Source organism: Thermobia domestica, chromosome 14 (genome assembly GCF_964235325.1).
Source record: "Thermobia domestica chromosome 14, izTheDome1.hap1.1, whole genome shotgun sequence".
Taxonomy (NCBI): domain Eukaryota; kingdom Metazoa; phylum Arthropoda; class Insecta; order Zygentoma; family Lepismatidae; genus Thermobia; species Thermobia domestica.
Genome location: NC_137467.1, coordinates 39,695,563 through 39,715,105, shown reverse-complemented (window position 1 = coordinate 39,715,105; position 19,543 = coordinate 39,695,563). Strand labels below are relative to the sequence as shown.

Genomic DNA, 19,543 nt, shown 5'->3' with positions numbered 1-19,543 from the left:
ATTTTTCTCCATAAAATAGTACAAAACGAGTTTAACTGTACGGATCTCATATCAACACTAAATTTTCATGTCCCGACACTTAAAACTCTTGCTGACAACTCTGGCCTATTTTATTGCAAAAAAAGCAAGGACAAACGTATTATTGAAATCACCAATCTGGAGAATCTGCTCTTCTTATAACAAAATATGTATCGAACACCAAGAAATTGACATAGGTAATATGAACCCTATGTTTAAGAAACTATTGAAATGTATTATGTACTACACCAACACTATAATTGGGCTTATGCCTGTTGTGTTGATGACAAATAAATAAATAAATAAATATTATTCTTACTTGATAGACTATTCCGCAATTTTGTTTAGCGTAGCGGGTTAGTATAATGTTCAGGAAGCAAAAGTAGTAATCTGTCTGAAACACTAAAAATGAAACTAAATAAATTTTCTACTCGGCAAATATAAAGACTTAAATATTTTTAACTACTGTCATAAACCTAACTCATTCACCAATTCTTCCATCATAAATTCACTTGCCTTAATCATCGTCCCTATTACCCTGAAGGGCATAATCGTGGGACGTTAAACTGTAATATTTCATTTTCGCTTTCACTTTTAACCTTTAAACTACGGAGGTAAATTCTTTAACCTGTAAACTACGGAGGTAATTTCCCTTTAACCTTTAAACTACATTTAAAGCGTTTTTGTTAGGGTTTACAAAGAAGTCCATTTCTTCACTCCTATTTATCGAAGACACACGAAACAAAAAGTGTTACAAAAGTTATTGTAGTACCATTTCGAAATCGAAATATCTGTAGTTAAGACAAGAAAAAGGGTATTTTGAAAACAAAATACCCCGTAGTTTATAGGTTAATAGAAAAATAAGAGATGTAATTGATACCTCTTTTTGAGACACCAAAACCATATAAAAGAAAATAAGGGTATAACCAATAGAAGATCCTCCCGACTCCTTCCCCCCGAACAAAAACAGTGAGGTTGAATGTTAAGACGATGATCATTTCTTTTTAATATTTGTGGAAATGTTCACTGGAAATTTGTCTCCAATGCTCAAACTGTTAACCAGCACTTCTATTTGGCAGTTTTAAGATACTAACAGAAGGACGTGCGGAAGAAACGCCAGAAACTCTGGTGAACAGGTGACTGGTTCCTTCACCATGACAACACTCCCTCACACACGACCTTGTCTCTAAACCGCTATTTGGACTCTTAGGGATGGGCTATCGTTCCTCACCTTCCGTATTTGCCCTGTGCGACTTTTTTTTTCGGAATCGTTTTGATAATGTAGAAGTAGTAAAAAGAGCTTCGCAGAGGGCACTGGACAATATCGAAGTTCATGAGCTCCAGAGATGCTTCAAACAGTTGAAAAGAAGACTGCAAAAGTATATTGCATCTAATGCAGAGTACTTTGAAGGAGACTGAAAGAATTTTGTAATAATAATAATAATAATAATAATAATAATAATAATAATAATAATAATAATAATAATAATAATAATAATAATAATAATAATAATAATAATAATAATAATAATAATAATAGAAGTTACGTAGAGACCAAAACGTGTAGGAGAGATATTTGATCAAGTGAGAATAGTTGGTTGATTTTGATAAAAGAATGGTTGGGCGCAACGAGAGGAGAAGGATAGTTAAAGAGACCCGTTCTTTTCATTAATGCATGCCAGCGAGATAATACCCATTGAGAACCAATTATTGTAACCTTTGATAATGGGCCGAAAATGTCACGGATAGCAATGCTTTTGGTGTCATGTAGCTTGATTAATGAGGAATCTATGGGTTTGTGGCGTGGGTATTGAGGAAGGGATGCAAGGGGAAGGGGAGGACTTTTGGGAACACTGTCAGAGATCACATAAGAGAACAGAGATAGAGAAAGACAGAGATATTGATAACAAGGGACCAGAGGGGAAACAGGGAGACGCAAAAATAGGTTTTCAGTGTAGGCGTGGTCTATAAAATCCCCGGATAGGCAGTAAACTCTGTCCTGAATGAAATCCACCCCTTCTTTGTTAATACATACATACGTGTATATATATATAGCATAGAAGAGATAGGCGATACTAAGGAAACTATCGAAGTTACTGTTTCTTCTGCTTGCTTTTGCGACTAAGTCATCAATTCTCCTGGTTTCTTCTTTCCTGTCTTTATTTCTGCTTCCTTTTTTTCTATTCTTTCAATCTTGCTTTCTTGGTTCTTTTGCTTTTCTTTCTTCTTTCGCGTCGATTGGATTCGAAAACAGGGCGTGGCGAGACGAAAAAAGTAAGTTCCTTGCTTGCAGCAGCTTTGTGTCAAGGACTTTTCCCATAGACAAGCTAAGCTATCTTCTTCCTCATTCGCCTGATCTATTCTTTACACACACACACACACACACACACACACACACACACATACATATATATATATATATATATATATATATATATATATATATATATATATATATATATATATATATATATATACATATATATATAAACATCTCTATATACCGTTTCACTATCTTCACTTTCTGAACACTCAGATCAAGTAAACGGGTTAAAGAGATAATTTAGAAAAAAAAATAAAAAATAACAGCTAGCGTAAAGAGAACCAGGACCTGAGAATTGTGGAAAAACAATTTAAAAAGGTGCACTAACTACTTTTCGATTTTCCAATTTCTCATTATACGTTACTTTATCTTGTTCTTTCTTAGAAACAAAAAAGAAGACAGTCACTTTCTTGGAAAATTAAACGGAAATCGTGGAAAAACGTTTTACTTCCTGATTTTCATTTTTGCTTTTAAAATAATACTCTTTATATGCTTGTTTTTAAGAGAAGATCACTACAAATCATTTTGGCCTTTTTCTAGAATCTTTTGTAGACTTCTAAACTATACTTAGAGTAAGTGTGGGGAAACAGGAAGGTAGCTAGCTCAAAAATATTGGGGAGCCCGATCCAACTATATTATAGTTCATTACCGTATTACCTAGGTATAGTTCATTTGCAAGCCTACCATGAAAATTTTAGGGGGAACAGTAAAAATTTAGGGGAGACCCGCCCCCTAGACCCCTGTGGATACGGGCCTATGGGGAAGGCTTATAGAATGATCATGTACTTATGTCTACCCTATCTGTCGAAAGATATCCAATAGCGAGAAATAGTTTAACGAAATCAGTTTCAGCATCGCAATAATAAGTACCTATCTCCTTCCTTAACCGTCTATATTAAAACCGGAAATGGTAAAAATAAAAAATCAACTGCAACGTTGATGATCATAGGTCGTAAACTGTTCTAGATAGCAAGAAGTGGCTTTCTTATTACAGAATCGATTTACCGTTGAGAGAGTAGATTATGTCACCATTATTGTTTCTTTACTAAAACCGGAAGTGATAGAATTTTATCCTACTTCCGGTTTCAATATTGATATCCATAGAGCAAAAGCGTAAGAGATAGCATGGCCTCTGTATGAATTCAACGTTCTAAGAATAAGCATTATTTCAACCTTTATTGTTCTATTCAAACCGAAAGTGGTGGTTTCGGGAGGGTAGACCCCCAGGATCCATGCTGCGTACGTGTCTGCACCTAATATTTTATTATATGGACAATTATGCTAAATACGTCAGAGGTCACAGTTGAGCGTAAATGAATGTTCATGGTGGACTGAATAATTGGAGAGAAATGTCAGGATTCGCAGAAAATAAGTCTTTTATTTTATGTTTACTTAATCTAAATCGGGGGGCCGCGGTGGCTCAGTGGTAGAGCGTTCACCTCTGGTGCTAGGGGTCTCGGGTTCAAACCCTGCTCCCGCCAAGTGAGCTTTGTGGTGGACAAACACCGTGTGCGTGGGTTTTCTCGGGATTCTCCCGTTTCCTCCCACTTTCTTCATTCCACCATTTCATTCATTACTCATTATCACCGTCTCCTTTAGCCTAACCGGCATAACCGTGGGACGTAAAACTCAAAATTTCATTTCATTTTTAATCTAAATCGTCCAAGATGCGACGTGACTTCGAAAAAAAATACAATTTTTAGTTTAACGTCCGAAGTTTATTTCCTTGTAGGCTAAGGGAGACGATGATTAAAGCAAGTGAATGATTGTAGAAGACTTGGTGGAATGAGAAACCAGGAGGAAACGGGAGTACCCGAGAAAACCTACAAACATGGTGGTGTTCACCACAAATTTACTTGGCCGGGATAGAACCAAGGACCCCGCGCACCAGAGGTAAGCCATCGTGTCTCTTCCTTCCCCTTTGCGACGTGGCTTCGGATCCAAAAATCTATCCTAGTCCAGAGGTGAAATAATCAAGTCGATAACTCGCAGAGACATACAATATTATTACGTCGTAATGTGTTTCCAATTCAAGCTTCAATTTCTCAAATATAGGCAATACTGCACAACATATATGTCATGCAGAGAAACATAAGGAATAGGGAAAGTCTGGATATTCTTTTAGTGAATGTAATAATGGAATAATGTAATAAATAGTTTTTCCAAGTTGACTTAGCGTCATGAGCTAGTTAGAGTGCTACTTGAAGTAAGAGGTAGCAAATTTCAGTGTAGAAAAGCATGAATTTCATGATGGGTGCTGATGTACTGATCGCATGTCGCCGTGTTGAACGTGTGCCAGAAATGTAGGGAGCAGTAGAGCTAGGTATGCTTGGTTACATTTTTGGAGTTTTATGGTCCATGTTTTGTGCATTGCAGATTGAAAGAGACAAATAGGGAATTATGAAATGAAATGAAATCTTTGAGTTTTACGTCCCACGATTATGCCGGTTAGGCTAAAGGAGACGGTGATGATGAGTAAAGAATGAAATGGTGAAATGAAGAAAGTGGGAGGAAACGGGAGAACCCCGAGAAAACCCACGCACACGGTGTTTGTCCACCACAAAGTTTACTTGGCGGGGCTCGGATCGAACCCGGGACCCCAAGCACCAGAGGTGAACGCTCTACCACTGAGCCACCGCGGCCCCTTAAATAGGAAATAGGAAATTAAAACAGTATGATAAAATGGATGCTAAAGTGATAACAAAATACTCATGTTCGTAGCTGGTTTCAAACTCGAGTTAGCTTCTCCCAAACAAGCCAGCCAAAAGATCACATTATTGTTTTATTTAACTAACTTCATCAATTTGAAATAATAGTTAGCGATAAACAATAGGTCTAAAAAGTCACACCAATGAGAAACGAAGTGGTAGCTGACCAGAGTATAAATTAAAGGTATGTTCCCAACATTCGTCTTTAGGAACTGAAGTAATTCCAAGAAAAAAAAAAACATCAGCACTGTCTGCGGCCAAGGGTTTGAGTCTAGAACGTCCGTTTTCGAATTGAAAATCAAATGAAAATTTTCAGTTTAGCGTTCCATAATCACGCCCTTTAGGCTAAGAGCTACGAATGATTAAGGCAAGTGAATGATGATGCAAGAATTGGTGGAATGAGAAAGTGGGAGGAAACGGGAGTACTTCAAGAAAACCCACGGACAAGACATTGTTCACAACCAACTTACTTGAACGGAGATCGAACCAGATACCCCACGCACCAGGAGTAAGCGATCTACCACGCAGCCACCGTGCCTCTGTTTTTGAGAAATAATCATTTTTTGTATGTACAAGCCAACTTTATATTGAATATAGGAAGAAAATTTGACCCTCCTCCCTATGGGAACTTGATTTTTTTAAAATATTAAGAGTCTTCATCCCGCCGAAATTAAAATACCGTTAATTTTACAGTAATTATGTGATATCTTCAAATAGATAAAAAGATAATCGAAATGTGGAACAAGTGCGCCCTAGACAATATCATTTTACATGAGATACCGTCACGACTCACTTATTTGCTTTCTATTTCGATCCATTTTGAAAATCGGCATTTATTTTCGCGTTTCTAAACAGCTGAAAACGGAAAGCCACTAAGTGACTTGTGATAACGGTACCTGACGCAAAATAATATAGTCTAGGGCGCTCTTGTTCCATATTTCAATTATCTTTTATCTATTTGAAGATATCACATAATTACTGTAAAATTAGCGGTATTTTAATTTCGCTGGGATGAAGACTCTCAAGTTTAAAATGTGATCTCAATACGTTGACCGGAATGCCTTATAGCTGATCTTGCCCAGGAGATAAGAGTACATTTCAAGACGAGGCGACACGAGAAATTTCATAGTCTCGAAAGCAACATTAGTCCACCCAGGTCTTAGATCTGAAACGGTGTTTTAACGTTACATTATTTATAGTATGAAAACTTCAAATTGATAAATTAATTGAGGAGTTTGATGTAATAAGTGCGTAAGCGAGTTTACGCCCTTTTTGCATCAAACGCATTTGTGGCTTTTGCCATGCTTGTTTAGCCTCCTGGTAACATTTTAATTCAATATCGGAATAAAATGCTACATATTACATTGTTTTATGTAAGAAAAAAACACTACTTTAGAGCCTGCCTTACTAAAAATAATACAAAATTTACCATTTTTGTTTTGCTTGTTTATTCATCAGTGAAAGGAGATAATGAAATGCAACTTACCACAATCATAGATAATGCTATTCTACTACAAAAAATATGAACCTGAAGAATGTTCAGTGTTGCCATCCATAGAAATTACAGTGTTGCCAGAATAACATTTATCCCAAAATCTAAGTTAAGGCAGGGACTAGAGGAACGAACTCAACTGCATTTGACTACGTCTCATGTTGTCTTGGGATCCTGTGAACTACTTTTTTTTTAAATAATAGTTGTATTTAGTTTGTAATAAACAAAATAGTTTTAACACACAGTTATTAGAACTAAATAATAATCTTAATTAAAAAGTAGTTCACAAGAAACCAAAACAACATGACACCTAATCAAATGCAGTTGAGTTCATTCCTCTACTCGCTGTCTTAAATTAGGATTTTAGGAAATTTTTTTCTGACAACACTGTAATTTCTATGGATTGTAACACTGAATATTCTTCAGGTTCATATTTTCTGTTGTAGAATAGCATTATCTATGCTTGTGGTAACTTGCATTTCATTATCTCTTTTCACTGATGAATAATCAAGCAAAAGAAAATGGTAAATTTCGTATTATTTCTAGTATATAAGGCAGGCTCTTAAATTGTCAATATCGTTTTTCTCAAACTGAATGTTTCAGACTTAAGTCCTTATAGCATCAAACTCCTCAATTGTATAAATACAATGAAGAGCGTTTATCAATTCACTTTTATGATGCAACTTAGGGGAGAGGTGTAAATATTAATGTCGAATCCGTAGTTTTCGGGGTCACTGCGATAAACACTGACGCTTCCGATACCCTTTTAATTCAAATTCAATCTCGCAATTTGGAATAGGAGAGGGGGAGATATATATATATGTATGACAGTGATCGAAAATGACTGATATTAGTGTCGAATCCACAGTTTTCGGGGTAACTAAGATGAACGGTGATGCTTCCGATGCCGTTTAAATCCAAATTCAGCCATTTATGTTCAAAATGAATATCACAATTTTCGCGGAGTCGTTGTGACGCGGAATGATTCTGACCACTTACAGATGTAATTAATAAAAAAATACAGAGCATATAAATTTTGTACATAAATTTGTAAGAACGAGGCGAGAAAAGCTTTCTAGAGAATTGCCACAAGACGAGACTTCTACAAAATTAACGAAACGAGAAAAACTTTCACGAGAATTGAGATGAGACGAGATTTCTACAAAACTTACGAGACGAGAGAAAGTTTTGTCGGGAATTGAGACGAGATTAGACTTCTAGAAAATTTTACGAGACGAGAAAAGCTTTCTCGACAATTGAGACGTGACGCGACTTCTACAGAATTGACGAGACGAGAAAAGCTTTCTTGAAAATTGAGACGAGACGAGATTCTTACAAAATTTACGAGATGAGAACAGCTTTCTCGAGAATTGAGATGAGACGAGACTTCTTTAAATTTTACGAGACGAGGTGAGAAAACTATCTCTCATCTCATCCCTTTTGAAACACTTCTTCTAGATGACTTTACGTGAACGTACAGACGGACGGATAGTCTGAAATTTGCATAATCCAAAAATCACTTTCTGCACATGTACGTACGAACTACGTAACGTGTAAATCAATTCAAATATTGAGTTTCTTTTCTCGAATGCTCTATCATCGCTCGAAAGTAACGCAGAATGATATAAAACAATTTACATGCGTGTCTCATTAATAATCACGATCTTCCTTCCGCCAGTGTCATCTCTTTTTTAGAAACGTTTCCATTGAATACCATTTCGTCTTGTTGGCAAGTGCCAAGTTCTCGCTCTTTACCTTCAGAACCAATCATTTGGAGAAATCCGTCAGGAGAACAACAAGTTCGTCTTCTTCTGCTCTCTCTCTCTCTCTCTGCCATTTAGATGCGTTTCCTGTGGCGGAAACAAAACCCCGTAGAAACAATTTCACCGGTCGTAGGCTCAGCCACAACACTCATTCCGTCGATTAGGAGTCACGCGTGTTTGGAGTTTCACCGAAGCGAGTTTCGTTATAAATACACACACACACATACACACACACACGCACACTTATATAACGAACAACATCATGGATTCTTTTCTTTTCTTTTGTTACTATCTCCCTTTTCTTCCACTTGTTCTCTTCTGAAACAGGAGAAAAATAGATACATTAATCAGTGTTGCCAACTCTTTTTTAGGAAGTTTCATAATCCTAGCCAGTCAACATTAAAAAAAAATAAAGAAACTGCTGTGCTTTCGCCCGAAACTGAACAACTTGGAAGTGACTTTAGTATTATTAAAGAAACAATCCATAAGAAACTGACATCATCATCCTATGAAAATTCTGACTCCTTGACACTCGTAGGAAGCCAAAGTGCTTTAAGTCGGAGTATGACGTGTACAAACAACTATACCTAGGTAATAAATTCATAATTACACAGTTTTTGCATATTTGGTATACCTTACCTTTAATTCTCAACCAGTTCCTCTACTCCAGCTCGTTGTTATAAAGTCCTTTTGAACCAAAGGAGAAAGAAACTGGCCACCTTACACCTGCCTAACTGGCTTTATCTACGTAGCTACGTTAAGGTAAGTGGGCTAGAACCTGTCTGTGGTAGAAAACACAACAGACACTCTAAAAGTCACAAAATATATGTTATACTTTTCCTCGCTTCTCCTCCCATCCTCTAGGCTTACTATTACACAGATCTCGTATGAGTGGTATCCACTGAGCGTTTTTTTTTTTTTTTTTTTTTTTTGTTTGTTTGTTTGCTGAATGCTGAAAATGCTACTTTTATATTCATTTCGTCTGCCTGTCATAGTGTTTGTACTGTTCGTAACACCCTGTATCACTAGGACAATTGGAATTGGTACCTTCCAGTACGGTCTTCAGGTTCAGAATTAGGATTGTTTGCGAGACCAGACATAATTTATTTTTCGTTACGATATTTCGAGACACGATAGAGCTCTTCCAGTATAAATTTCTATTTTCCGAGACGAGACATTACTTTCAAATATATTTTCGAGACGAGACAGCTTCACATCTTGTATTGTCGGAAGCAACATTAATTTCCCCGATCAATTCAGTTTTATGACTTTTTTTTCTTTTTGGTCAAGTGCATTAACGTGAATCTATTTTGGAGGCCTTCAATCATATCTCAAAGAATGAAAAGGGCTTTCGATAATTGGGCATTGTATACGGAAACAACATCCTAAATATACCAGTCTGTTTTCATATTTGTCTATTTTAAAGGCCTTCGATTGTATCTGAAGAATGGAAAGACTTTCGAAAACTTGACTACCTATTTGGGAGCAGTACCGTAGATTTACCAGGCCCTTTTTCATACCCTGATCTCTCTTATTTGAGAAGTGTTCCAACTATCTAAAATACGAAGAGGTATCGAAAAATGGACTTTATGTTCGGAAGCATCACCATAAATTAAATCTCCATTTTCAATATGACGATCTCTCTATATAATAAATTTCTCGATTGTATCTGCAGAACGAAAAATGGATTTTACATTCGAAAACAGCGTTTTGGATTTACCAGGCCGTTTTCAATGTCGCAATCCATCATTTTAGTGACGTTGGCTAGAATTTTATTTCGAGAAACTTCTTTGATATTAGAATCAGTTCTGGCGTTAGTAATTTACGTAAAAAAAAAATAATTAAAAAGCACTTTTGTAGCAAGAGTGAAGTTTTCTAAATAGTTAGATGTCACCAGTGGCATATTTAGGTTTTTGTTTCGGGGGGGGGGGGGCTATGCACATTCTTCTGAGTGGGTATATATATATACTGGGTATATACTATGTAGGTACAGATATTATATATGCTATATATAAATTTATTTATTTCCGGGGGCTTAAGCCCGATAGCTACCCCCTAAATACGCCACTGGATGTCACCAAAACAGCGATTCCCAATAGCGAATTGCATATAGGGAATCGCTGTTAGTTTGTTAGCACATATTTCTAGTAGTCCTTGTGTAAATTTGACATAATAATGTATAATTACTGGTACATCTAATAATGTGTATTTAGAATAATGTGAGAAACTAAGACCAATCACCCACTTTGCGTAACAGCCCTTTGTGAGCCTGAGCCGCTCCAACGCCATGTGTTAGTGACCGGCTGTACCACGTCCACCCTAGCGAGCTGCGTCGTCCTCTAACAAGCGTATTAGGAGCTTTCTAGACCTAAACGCCCTTTATTTACGTGATTCCCCAATTTTCCTCATGACGCTGGGTAGACGCCGAAAATTGAGAAGCACCGGCCACGAATCGAATCCGAGATCACGCAGATGAGAGTACAACGCTGTAGCCTCTAGACTATGGTGTTCCTTTCAACTAAGACCATTAGTATAACTAATTGGTTATATGGATCCATTCTTTTGTCGAATATAGCGGCTCAGAGACTAGCATTGTCATTGTTATTCTATTTACTGTACACTTGACGAGCTTACAAAGTATATCAACCTCTATATTTTTCTTAAAAGCTATTGTCTGTTAATAGTTACACAAACAAATGCAGGTAACAACTTATCCGAGACACTTCATTACTAATTCACCGTGAAACTACTTTGTTGCCTAAGTGACTGGCTTCATTTCAACAGCAAATGCAAACACACACACTACATATGCATACGCTCCTCACCTCCATAAGGCGAAGGCGGAGGTGTAAAGCCAGTGTTGCAAACATGTGAAGTCAATCACAAAATCGCTGTTTCGTTACTGAGCTATTTTATTTTAAAGAATTATTTCCTTTATCAAGAGTCGCAGTGGTGCAGTCTGTAAGGCTCTACTTAACCAACTTGGCGGTCTGGATTCGATTCCCAGTGGGAGGCGGGAATTTTCTCTAATTCTACCCTCCAAATTTGACTACGAGATAGGAATTGAGGCTAGCCTAGTGGCTAGTGTACGTACCTTTGGTTCCGGTTTCGGTTCGATTTCCAGTGGGGAAACCTTGAAATTTGAATGCGTTACGGTGATTTGAATTGCATCTCGTACAGGTTCGATGGTGAAAGGGGACAGCTAAAATCCAGCCAATCAAGACTCGAGACTGTACTGCCTCAGAAAGTGTAGCTGTGTCAATTGAAAGAGTTTTGTTTCGTCTCGTGGGTGGGTGTCTCGTCTCTCTTACCAATTGATTTAAATGTAAAACATTGACTTAATTGATAAGTCAAAATTAAGTGAACGACAAGCTACACTTAAATAATTCAAAATCAAGCAATGTCACGAAACTGCGAAATTTCAAACCAAAGTAAGTCGATATTAAATTAACCTCAAAAATTGATTTAAAACTTACTTCACAAACTAGCCTTTAGTGAGCCATAATCAAACGAATCAAAAACTTGATCTCTACTTCTTGAATTGAACTTTGATGAACTACAATCAAGTAAATCCCAAGTCTTTTCTTTAGATCTATTTCAAGTATTCGAGTTTGGTAATCCATAATGAAGAAAAACACAAAGTCTGGTCTTTACATCATGAATTCAGTTCTGATAAGCCATAATCAAGAGAATCACAAGTCTGATCTTTACTTTATGAATTCGGTATTGGTAAGCTTTAATCAAACGAAACACCAATCTGATTTTTACATCATGAATCTGGCTTTTGATAAAACATAATCATGCGAAACACAAGTCTGATCTGTACTTCATGAATTCGGCTTTGGTAAGCCACAATCAAGTGAATCACAAGTCTGATCTTTGTGAATTCGGTATTGATAAACCATAATTAAGCGAAACACAAGTCTGATCTGTATTTCATGACTTCGGCTCCGGTAATTCATAATCAAGAGAATCACAAGTCTGATCTGTACTTTATGAATTCGGCTTTTATAAGACATAATCAAATGAATCACATGTCTGATCTTTACTTCATGAATTCGGCTCTGGTAAGCCACAATAAATTGAATTACAAGTCTCATCTTCATGCATTCGGTTTCAGTAAACCATAATCAAGTGAATCATAAGTCTGATCTAAGATTTTGTATTTAGTTCGAATAATGTAGCAAACTAAAATGAGGTGGTTAAATATAACTTGAATAACGTGTTAAGAAAGCGCCACTTAAACGACGATTCATATTGTTCTTTTTTTTTTTTTTTCAGAAGTCATCACTTAAAGATCGTTTAACCTTGTTGTTCTCATACGTGAAAGATCTTTTATTTTTAACTTAAGCTTTTTGTACGCATGACATCCTTCAGTTGCTTGAAACAAAAGACGAAAAGATGATGAGTTGTTTGGTAATTAAGACACAAAAGAGAGTTGAAAAGCAAGAAACAATAATGTAAGAAAGAAGAAAAAAACGCGATAAGATGTGTCTTTAAACAACAAATTAGAAAACTGTCAACCAGCTGTTGACATGCAAAGCAGATGAGGTTTCAACGACAACCATCCCCCGTCTTTGGCTCAGTAAAAATTCTTCACTGTTTGGCATTCATCTATTATTTCTTTTACCACCCATCAGTATTATATTGAATCATATATGTATGCTACTTTTGGCAGCAATATACCACACAGGGGATTTTCAGAAAGGGACAAGCCTATCTGTCTTCGTATATACCAATTCTCTTATAAACTTTTTGGGCAAAGGACCAAGAGAAGCAGAATAATAAAGAAGAAAAATAAAAAAGACAATCGGAAGAATAATGAAGGGAGAAAAGAAAGAGAGGATGATAGAAGAGAAGAGAAGAAGGGAAAGAAAGAGAGCTATTATTATTACTAAGGATGCGAATGGTTCAAGAAACTATAAGAATAAACTCTCAAAGAAGAGGAAAAGACAAATGAACAGAAGAATACGAAAAAAGAAAAGAAATTAAGTAACGTAAAAACAAAAGAAAGAAAAGTTACATTCTGACGTAGTTGGTTTGGCAGCGTAAAAGACAACTGCACCTCACACACACACACACACACACAAACATACTCACATATGCTCAAGTCAAGTCCCCAGAATACTCACCTCGGATTACTATAGAGATTCTTCTCCTTTGTTATTTTTGGTGTGGAGAACGAGAAAGAACAGACGAATTTAGATCCCATGAAGGGATCTGCCACTGTCAGCATGATAGAGAAAACGAAAACTTTTAACCACTATTCATTCGTTTTGTTTCTTTTGTCTTATTTTATTAGAGTTTGTATCCTGTGTTAGTTTGATAAACAAATTTGATTGACGATTTTATTGTATTTATTGTATTATTGTATTGACATAGAAGAGGATAGCGATTTCACGTAATATTTTATTGTAATGTATTGTGTATATACAAAGAAGAAGAACTGTCTAAATCGCTACCTTCTTGTTAGCAAAATAATTATTGAATTTAAAATACGTAGTATTCTGGTTTAATTTATGTTTAGTTACTCATTCTTTCTGGTCAACAAATGTGATTTATTCACTTACATTCTTTTTTTTAAAGAGTCTTCATCCCGGCGAAATTAAAATACCGCTAATTTTACAGTAATTATGTGATATCTTCAAATAGATAAAAGATAATCGAAATATGGAATAAGAGCGCCCTTGACAATATTATTTTACATGAGATACCGTTATCACGACTCACTTATCTGCTTTCGATTTCGAGCCATTTTGAAAATCGGGATTTATTTTCGCGTTTCTAAACAGCTGAAAACATAAAGCCACTAGGTGACTTGTGATAACGGTTCCTCACGCAAAATAATATTGTCTAGGGCGCTCTTGTTCCCTATTTCAATTATCTTTAATCTATTTGAAGATATCACATAATTACTGTAAAATTAGCGGTATTTTAATTTCGCGGGGATGAAGACTCTTAAGGAGAACGGTGTTCTGTCATTTTTTCATATTTGGACTAGCAGAATGCCCGTTTTTCTCATGGAGAGAATACTAAAATGGGGCTGAATTTGGATTTAAACGGCATCGGAAATGTCACTGTTCGTCTCAGCGACCCCAAAAACTGGATTCGACACGAATATCGGTCATTTTCGATCATTTATATATATATATATATATATATATATATATATATATATATATATATATATATATATATATATATATATATCCCCATCCCCTAAGTTACACCATCAAAGTGAAATGATAAAGATTATCCCAGGCCCGAATCTCATCTACGTTCAAACTTTGATTGATATCGATTGGGTGGTTCAAGACTTTTTTTAAGTCACAAACGTAGTCACTTGCATTTTTACGTATTTTTATATACTTTCCCCTTCTCCTCCTCTAAGTAGATCCCATTCATTTAGTCCTACTCCTAAAGGCGATGTTGACATCTAAAAATAACTGAAAATGACCGATAGTGTTGAATTCATGGTTTTTGGGGTCCTTAAGTTGATTGGTGACAGTTTTGGTAATCTTTATGTCCGAAATGAAACGTATTACTTCAGTACGAAAAACGGGCATTCTGATATTATACTATATCAACGGTTACTATCTATTCTTATACTTACAAACGTCAAACAAAATATATATCACATTTATTACTTTCTTGTTTTACTTAGATTAAATATACCTTGTCATTCTTATTCTCTACTCGTTTTTACGTGTCTTGTCTGACGTTTCTTCTAGGCAAGAAATGTTACTTATGCACAAGGAGAACTCAGGACTTGAGGGCTGGCTCTACGTATTTTGACACCCTAAGCAAAAAGTATTTCGACGCCCCCATGGTTTATGATATTATACTTTTGGTGTTTAGATTAAAAAAAAAACTTTACCTAAACAAAGAATAGCCTTCTGACCTGAACATAAGTTAATGACTTTTCAATTTAGATCAAATACGCGGTGAAGCTTGCTCTCATATATGGTAGCTGGCTTTAATGTTTTTATAGCTTTTTGTTATAATTGTTCACCCTATTAATGTTACAAATATTACAAAGCAAAAATAAGTAAATAATAATAATAAGAAGAATAAGAAGAATAAGAAGGAGGAGGAGGAGGAGAAGAAGAATCACCCACCGTGCCGCCCTTGAAACTTACTGCTCTAGGCGGCTGTCTACTTTGGCTATGTAGACAAGCCGGGCATACCATGACTTCTTTGGTGGCTTGATTTCTGGTGTTATTTATTAATTTTCATCTTTAAATTGAAAGCTTACTGCCACTGTTGCCGAGTCTTCCTTTTTTGTTGTTGCTTACATATGTTCTGATGGCAAATGCTTGCAGAATAATTAGTTGTATTTCTGGTTGGGGCCATTATGGCAGATAAAATAATATATATATATATGTAAGAAGGTCGAGGGAAGGTAGTGGTAAGCAGCATTTTTAAAATTTAATTTTCGAGAAAACTGAAAAAGAAAGTTCAACATACACAAACAATGCAATGTAATGGCATATACCAAAAAAGCTTCCTTGCTCCGATCACAACTCATTCTCCCTAATAACTCATATATATTGTAAAGTTCTTATGCAGGTATAGGTAGAGCATAGGAAGAGCTAAATTATACACGGAAAGGTTTCGCCCATTACAGAATTTTATTATAAAAATCTGTTTATTATAAATGGTTTAATAAAAAATCACTCTAATATATATAACACTGGGTAAAGAGAGGTATCCCAAGACCCGAGCAGCCTAGGAAAAGATCTCCAAGCAGGCTAGGTGGAGTGGAGCTAGGATCCTCAATGCTCCACGGAAGCAGAGGGAGATTTAAAAGCCACAAAGCTCCAGGCAAGCTGGGTGGTTAAGAGATTTCCGAGCAAACTAAGTGGGCAGGAAAGTAGGCCTACAGTTCCGAGCAAACTAAAGGCTTTTGGGTTAGGTTCCTTTCAAAGCTCCAGGCAAGCTAATGGAGTAGAGATGACCAGCCGTAGACTGGTGGTATTTTCTGTGGTTTTGCTGGTTTTATAGCTTCTCCAGTGTGGTGGTGGCGCTGGTGGTTAGGGATGCGCACGAGACGAGTCGAGACATAATTTTCCTGATAAAATTCGAGTCGAGACACAGCTCTTCCAATAGAGAAGAATACATTTTTCGAGTCCAGACATCACTTTTACAGCACATTTTCGAGACGAGACAGCCTTAAATCTCGTCTCGTGCGCATCCCTACTGGTGGTCGTTTGTCGTCACATGACTAGCAGTGGCCTTGTGTTCCTGTCGTCTGCCACTGTAGTACGCACATGGTTAATGTTGATAAATATGAGCACTTGTTAGTTGTTAGCAAACAGAGCCGTATGCGGGATATTATAATATATATTTAGGTTGTTTCAGATGAAGTGGACAGTATTTATAAATCATCAACGGATAAAGAAAAAAATGAAACAAAAAGTGAGATAGATAAATGTCCTAAGGCACATTGAATAGATGGTACTGTTTCTCCCATACATGGGATACTGGGGGCGCACTCGAAAATTTTAAATGAGAAGGTAATATCATTTGATATACTAATGATAATCATCAATAAACAAACAATTTTTTTGTGGGATTTTGCGTGGGTGCTGAGTGACTGGAGCACCAAAATGTCTACTATTTAAATACGGGTTATTGTATAATCAGATAAAGCGTGCAATCCTTATAAATCATAAAAGGATGAAGATAAAAATATAAAACAAAAAATGAGATAGAAAATGTCATAGGGTGGCAATATTTTCCCACAGTGCCCCGTGTATTTGGCACTGAGCGTCACCCGACAAATGTAAAAGGAGAGGTATGTCATTTGACATATCATTGGAAAGATAATAGAAAAATGCAACTTTCGTACGAAATCTTTTTCGTATGGGATACCGTTTACGAAATGAGAAACATTTAAATGTTCATATTCAGATGAAATGTCCAATATTTATAAATCACAAACGGCTGAAGATAAAAAGATGTGAGAAAGGAAAATACCATAGGAGTTATTGAATGGAATGCTGTTTGTCTCACAGGGTCTCCTATCATAGCACACTGGGAGTCACAAAAATTTTAAATGAGAAGTGTTATGTGATTGGACAAGTAATTGAAAACAAAAAAATCTTACAAAATTATATTTTTGTGACATTTTCAGTGATATATAAATACCATATCTTTCCATTTTAAATTTCGAGCAGCCCATGAAAGGGGGTGCAGTACGAAAATACAGTACTGTCCATTCAGTGCGTCCTATGACATTTCCCTATATCACGTTTTGATACATCTCTTTACCTTCAGTCGTTTATGATTTATAAGCAATGGACGTTTTATCTTAATTACTTTGTATACAGTATATTCCAGCACTCAATGTTACCTCTATTACACTTATGGTATTTTGTGTCCGTTCTAGATGTTCTTACGTACTTTTTAATTTGTTTATTCCATATTATGTAGAATGTGGATTGAATCGTTTCAGATAGTAAATGGAGGTAGAATGTCAGTATTCTCGTGTAGTATTCCAACTCTAGTAAAAAAAAAAATCGTTCATACACTGTAAAAAATAAAACATCATTTCAAACACTTTTAGAACAGTTTTTGAGGGCGAAAATTGATCAAACAGTGTTTAAAGAGTGTGCTTCGCGTATCCAAAAAGCGTTAATTCTTAAAAACAGTGTCTAGTATCACATATTTAAAACACTTTCTCTCGGCAAACACTTCGAAAACAAAGTTGTCACATTCTACAAATACATTTGGAACATACTGAAAAAAACAGTATCTAAAAGGTGATGAATATGTCATCCAGGGGTGTTCAAAGAGAGTCGGTAATGTGTAAAGTGTCCTGTGTCTAAAAGTCCTTTCCAAATACTTCGTAATGCAACCAAAATCTTTAAGTTTTACGTCCCACGATTATGCCGGTTAGGCTAAAGGAGACGGTGATAATGAGAAATGAGTGAGATGATGGAATGAAGAAAGTGGGAGGAAACGGGAGAACGCCGAGAAAACCCACGAGCACGGTGTTTGTCCACCACAAAGTCCACACGACGCGAGCTGGGATCGAACCAGGGACCCCACGCACCGGAGGTGAACGCTCTACCACTGAGCCACCGCGCCCCCCGTAATGCAACCAGTGTTAATTCTAAGAGATCATTATGAACGATATTGTCTGCTTGTTCTATACTGTATATGCAGTCCAGTGATGGCACGGGTCTCCTAGGTCGTCACTTCGGTCATAGTACTTGTCTACCTAGGTCTGGATCTCAGTTCTCAGAATTTGTCACGGTACTTGTCCGGATCATCTGAATTTGGGTTTCGCTTATCAGAGACTTCGGCATGGTAATTCGGATCATACAGATCTCTTGTTTCGTTTCTCAGACTTTGTCATGGTACTTCTCCGGATCATCCGGGTCTTGGTCTCGCCTCTCTGACTTGTCACGTATTTGTGCGGATCATCCGGGTCTGGGTCTTGCTTCTCAAATTTCGATACAGACCCAATCAGATCTGTCACCAGTTGGAATCATATCAACTCTATAGCATTACTCGTATTGAAAAAAAAAATGATGATGAATTAATTATGTTATGCTTCGTGTCCTGAACGACAGATAACAAGAAACATTCTTGAAAACAAACACAAGTGAATGAAATGAATTGTTTTGAAATCACACTAAGCTGTTGCTACTGGAAAAAGAATCTCTTTGCCCTTTCTCCTTTCGTCTAAACAAATAAAAAGTTCTAAGTTTCCATAAGATAAGAAGAAATTAAGTTGTTATGCTTGGAATGCAAATGAAATTAGTTGTTTTGCGAAAACACTTGAAAACAAAAGGTTTGTCGAACAAGTGTTTTAAGTTATCCACATCGGATTAGAATTCTCAACATTTTGAAACATGTAGAAATGATCCTTGCCCTGCTTTTTAAATACCATATGTAGGCCATTCAGACGACATAATATGTAAATACGAGTATATGTATACTTGTCTTGTGCGTATTTAAGAAGAAAATCAGTTGAAAAAACAGGAAAGAAATGTGAGACTTAGAAATTCAAAGTCGGATATCCTTGATTACACAGAAAAAAACTTGGTAGAAAATCTACGTCAGTCATGCTTGATCTAATAGAATATGCCAGGTAAAAATATACACAGTCATTCTTGATTTCACAGAAAACACCCAGTAGAAAATCTACATCAGTCATGTTTGATTTCACAGAAAATACGTGATAGTAAATCTAAGTCGACTATCCTTTATTTCACAATAAATAAATAAA

General features: G+C 36.3%; 1 protein-coding gene and 1 non-coding gene across 5 annotated transcripts in view; one reads left to right on the top strand and one right to left on the bottom strand.

Annotated features, from left to right (window-relative positions):
* LOC145669646 (uncharacterized) overlaps nucleotides 1-19,543 on the top strand; it is a 995,784-nt gene that overhangs the window by 616,728 nt on the left and 359,513 nt on the right. The window lies entirely within an intron of this gene.
* TRNAR-CCG (transfer RNA arginine (anticodon CCG)) lies at nucleotides 18,325-18,396 on the bottom strand. Its single transcript has one exon. It is a non-coding gene; the product is annotated as a tRNA-Arg (tRNA).